Raw genomic sequence first — 5754 nt, 5'->3', positions numbered from 1 at the left:
AAATGATAAAATAATACATGGCTGGAGTATAAAATTATTTATAATGAGAGTATATTGTATCATGACTGGGAAAGATAACAACGCGCACAGCCGCGGGGCTGACAGCTGAGATGCACCCAGCCTGGCTCACTGTCATCTACAGGTATTTCGTCACAATGCCAATCAGCTTCATTTTTGCATTACAATTATACTCATTGTTCCAGTTACAGTGAGTCATCGTCTTTTATTTCAAATTTGTGCAGGAAAGGGAGGGTAAGAGGTGCTGATACTTTGCCTGGATCAGATCAGATCCTTTATTTGTTTATTTTATATATTATAACATAGTTAGATTCAATTCATCGTATTCACTCTCAAATTGATTGAGGGTGAGATGGGAATTGTTTTCACGAGGCTGTTTTCTTCACTCTTCGGGAACAAGGAAGGTCGGATTCTTGTGTTGGGCCTCGACAATGCCGGAAAGACCACCATTCTTCGTATGCCTCATTTTTCGCTTCATACGATTCATGTTGTTGTGGTTGCCTACTTGCCGTGGTGATGACTTTTAATTAATTCTCTATAGCTATTGGTTTTTGCAGATCGACTTCAGATGGGCGAAGTAATGTCTACTATTCCAAGTACTTACCTTGTTATCCTCACTTTAAGCAATTCGATACTGTTATTCTTTGAACGTGGGTTGACTGACATTTAACGCGCTAATTTTTGGATATTTTGCGTTGTTTCTAATTGTTTTATGTTATTCTCTTCTCTTGAGCTTGTTTTGGTTGCTTTCTTGAGTTCATTAATTTGCTGCATCTATTTCATAGGCAGAATTTAATATGACAAATGGTGATATGCGAAATGTGTAGTCTGAAAATATGATTAGGGAAACTTTGCTTTACTTGATTAATGAGTAGATGTCTTTTTCATTTTACAGCTATTGGGTTCAATGTGGAAACAGTGCAATATAACAACATAAAGTTCCAAGTTTGGGATTTAGGTGAGTTTATCATCCTTAATAGAATTGGGATTGTTTTCAAAGTTTTTTGGCTTTCAGGATCCTTGCTGTTTGACTTGGACTCGTGAATTTGTTTATTTTCATATGGGGTTCATCATTTTAATTTTTAATTTCTGAGTTTGGTTGTTATTGACTGTGTCATGTGTCGCCCTTGGTGATTTATGTTGAAATTATGAAAAGAAGAAGTTGAGGACTTCTTGGCTTTAGGTTTTCACTCTCATTAGAGCTCCAGAGCATGAAAACAAATGATGTCCATGGATGAACTATTCACATTAATACACAGTGGAATGAATTTGTAACAACTATCAGCTATTAAATGTTGCCACTGGCTATGGTTTCAAATGCTGCCATACATTATAAAAGATAATTGTAGGTTTATCTTAGAGAATGTAGACTACAAGTCAACATTATCCTTCTAGTTAGCCTAAGATATTTTTTTTTTTTAAATATATATAATCACTTCACCAATGATGGAGGAATATTGTTTTGTTATACTTGCAGTTTCGGCGTGTCTCATGAGCTAAATGATTGGAATGTAAATGTTTTAAACTTGCTTCCTTATTTTTTCTTTTTCATTCTTTCCATCAAGGAGCCGAAGGATTTTATAAGTTATGATTTACTTTATAGACATACGATTTGCTTATTAGGGTGGGTCGTGATTCTAGAGTATAATTAGGCATCTAGGCCATTAAGCTTAATGCAACTACAAAACACAGTTATAACTTTAACCTGTGGAAGTCATAAAATAACATTCAAGAAAATAACCATGGGAATGCTCTTTGTTATCACAATTTCATTTATGCTAAGTGGTTTTGTGATTACTTAGTAGTTTCTCTTCCAACCATTTCTAAGAAGTCATTTTGAAGTTTTTTATTCGTAACATTGGTGGTTTTCCTTGTTGTGGTAGGTGGGCAGACCAGTATCAGGTAACTAATTACTCAAAAAAGTTCCAAGTAATTACTTGTGATTTTTATTTCTATCGTCTATTTAGTTAATTTGTCCAATTTAATGGTTCTCTTTTCAATCACACAATACTGACATGTGTCTGTACCCTGTCTAATATTGCCTATTGGATTTGTGCAGTAATGACATTTCTTCGTTCTAAATCCATGTTAAAATCTCTCTCTAATGATTTTTTTTCATACTTTTTTACTTTTCAATAGAATGTTTTATTTTTTATTCTGTATCTAAGAATTGATAGATTTAGTTAATTACTGCCATGGATAAATAGTTTACCCAGGTGAAATTGTCAAAATAATATTCTGTTTTCAGGTAGGAATTGCTTTTATTGTTATTATTTTTTTAGAAAAATTTTAACTTTTTTCTTTTGTATATTTTTTAATACTTTATGTGGTGCTTGACAACATCAAGTTCACTTTAATTTTTCAATGGAAGTGGTAAAAATGTCTAGCAGTAGTTTTTTTTTTTTTTTGCTATATTATTGCAGTCACATTGGTTGTTGTTCACTAGGAGCTTTGGTTAACTATTGAATTTCAATGATTGTTTATCTCGAATGTGTTTATATATAGACATAAGTGGATAAGTCAAAATTTTGAATTAAGACAACACTTTGCCAAATCCTTCAAATCTGGATAGATTGCTGGTACATTTTTTTGTTGATAGCCAAAGTGCTACATATTTTTATTACTAGATGATGCTATAGCGAGAATCCTTATTTCTATATAAAACATGACTTGTGGTGAGTGAGTGCATCTTACAATAGACCTTACTCATCTTTGAACCAACCACATGATACACATATACTAAATGATATTCTTATTTTCCGGTATCTTTTCCTTTTTATTTCTTCCTAATCCCTTGAATCGATGCTAAGATGTTTTGCTTTGTTGCTTAGGCCATACTGAAGGTCCTATTTTCCCAATACTCAAGCGATAATATATGTTAGTGATTCAAGTTATACTGATAGACTAGTGGTTGCCAAGGAAGAATTCCATGCAATATTGGAGGTGATATTTCCATTTATGTACTATCAGAAGAAAGTTCATCACCTATATATTTCAAAGGGGATGTTCTTGTTCCGTTTTACACCAAGGTTAATGGAAGATCAAATAAGCTAAACTCTATGTTACTGGACAGATCTTAAGAATGTAATGAAAATATTTTTTATTTCATATGTCACCATCACATATTCATGGTAAACAACTTGCTTGTGCTTGGCTTCAACAGGTACTTTTAGTTGTCAAAGGTTAACAATGTTCTCATTAATTGTGAAGCTTTAAATTTCAAGAACATAATAGAATTAGAGTGATGTTTTTTTAATAAACACTTTAGTAGTTTTTGTAAAATATTGAATGGCCACCGTTTGCATAATTTTGCTGCACATAATCCTTTGAAGTTCTCTGAGTGTTCTTACAGTAAGTTCCTACCTAGGTGGCCCTGGAACTTGAACCAGTACTTAACAGTTTGTTTACCTTTAGCTTTGGTTTTTAATATTTTAGGCCTTGGCAGTTTGTTTTCAACTTAAATAGAAATGAAAAATTGTTCTTGTTTCTAGTTGTTTTAATTTTCCCTACGTCAGTTAAACTGTTTGTTTAAACTGTTGATGATCTTTGTTAATGATTGACTGTACTTTCCTCTTTCTTATATGGAATTACATTGGTCCCTTGCCAGGAGGAAGAGCTAAAAGGCGCCGTTGTCCTCTTGTTTGCTAACAAGCAGGTGGAATTTTATACCATTCTTTCTGCTATATATATATATAAACATTAACATTGCACTTAATTTACATACGATAAGCATAAATTTCTTGATGCATTTGCATACTTGTTAACTCTGTGTGTCGGTTGAAGTTGCTTGTTAATCCACTCACAAGTTAGATAAGTGTACTCTCTTATGGCTTAACATTATCTGACTTACAGGATCTTCCTGGAGCAATGGATGATGCTTCGATAACTGAGGCCTTAGAGTTTCACAAAATTAAGAATCGGTAATGGTCTATCTTCAAAACTTCCGCCATAAAGGGAGATGGCCTCTTTGAGGGCCTAGACTGGTAATTCATGGATACATAATGTGCTTTGGTACCTAATTCATGGATATAATACCATGTATTGTACGACATGTCTGAATATACATACTCGTATTGTTCTAGTTGCAAAGCTTTACACTTCTAATGTCTGTGTTATGGCATGTTATACATACATTTTGAACGTCTGTTGATATCTATGGCTCAATATACTCAAAAATTGCACTTGTGGATGCTGTAGGTGACACACTTTTCCTGGTCAAGGTCTTCGTGACATCCGCCTCAGTCCCGGACACACCCCTTATTTTGCCGACCATTGCTGGGGCGACTACCCTTCGCGATGTCGTTGGTGAAGATCCTATTGAGTGGAACTACAAGGACGTAAGGATCTACTTTAATACCTTTCTTGTATTGCCTTCCGAAATTTATAAGAAGTATGACTTAAAGTAATCTCTGTGTTGGCAATTGCAGCTCATGCGCCGGGCTTGAAATGTTGGTACCGATACACCCATGTTAATTGCCCCGTTTGTCATATGGATTGAATGTCGAACCTGTCTTTGGATGGATTGTGTTGAGTTTTTGTTGAACTATGTCTGGAATTGATGCGTAGACCTTTGTGGTTTGAATTCGTATGGTGAAAAATGTGCCTAATGGGATTGATGGATAACCGTATTTGCTTATTGCGTTGTTTACTTGTGTTTGAACTGTTAAGCACGTTTTGCGGAACAGGTTGTTGATGTGTAGATACTAGTAGGCTTGTTCTATGGGTTGCTTTACTTTGTTGGTAGGTATGGAATTCAGATTTTAATATGAATTAATGTTTGCGCGGGGCGTAATGATGATGATGTTTATAGCAATCTTTGTATTCGTAATTTATTTTCGTATCATACGCATCACAGCAGGTCCATTTGTTACGAACAATTTCAATTGCAGCGTACCCCCTGTTTTTCACAATACGCTATTTTTCCGTAACAAAAGGCCAGAAAATCGTTACAAAAAGTGGTCTTTGGATATTTGTTGTTACAGACGGTTTCGTGACTATAAGTAGGTAATATTTTTTTACGGCGTTCAATGCCGTTACAAATAGTCGTAACAAAAACCAAGTTCTGACAACCGGTCAATGGAAAACACTTGTAACGCGAGGAACTTCCGTAACAAATACCGTAACTAAAAGTCCTGCCACACGCGCGGAAGGATCTACCTTTCGTTACGAGAGAAAATTCATAACAAACATCGTAACAAATACCATACTTCAGGGAGCGTTGACCGATCGTAATAGTTACGAAAAGTGGCGTGGCAAAAAACATTCGTTACGCGAGTACACATTACGGAAAAAAGTCGTAACAAAGGCGTAGCAAATACGCAAATTGCACGAAATATGGCTTTTTGTTACGATTTTCCGGCCGTAATAGAAAACAGTTTTTTTGGTAGTGGATTATACTTACTTTGTGCTCTATTGTTCTAATTACAATGCACTTCGTATTTGTTTTAGAGTGTTCGAAATTAGTATATTTAGCGCTTTTGTTTTCTCAATGTTTTTCCTTTATATTATATAGTATGCTATAGATTATACTTACTTTGTGCTCTATAGTTCTAATTGCAGTGCATTTCATATTTGTTGTAGTGTTTTCGAAATTAGTATATTTATCGCTTTTGTTTTTTCAATGTTTTTCCTTTACATTATATAGCATGTCATAGATTGTTCTTACTTTGTGCTCTATTGTTCTAATTACATTGCACTTCGTATTTGTTTTAGAGTGTTCGAAATTAGTATATTTAG

General features: G+C 34.4%; 1 pseudogene; it reads left to right on the top strand.

The window, feature by feature from the left end:
• The first annotated feature begins 370 nt into the window (after positions 1 to 370).
• Positions 371 to 4349, top strand: LOC127263508 (ADP-ribosylation factor 1-like; annotated as a pseudogene).
• Positions 4350 to 5754: the final 1405 nt, after the last annotated feature.

The sequence above is a fragment of the Andrographis paniculata genome, unplaced genomic scaffold, assembly GCF_009805555.1.
Source record: "Andrographis paniculata isolate CXL003 unplaced genomic scaffold, ASM980555v1 Contig170END, whole genome shotgun sequence".
Lineage (NCBI taxonomy): Eukaryota > Viridiplantae > Streptophyta > Magnoliopsida > Lamiales > Acanthaceae > Andrographis > Andrographis paniculata.
This window is presented reverse-complemented; position numbering and strand designations above follow the sequence as displayed.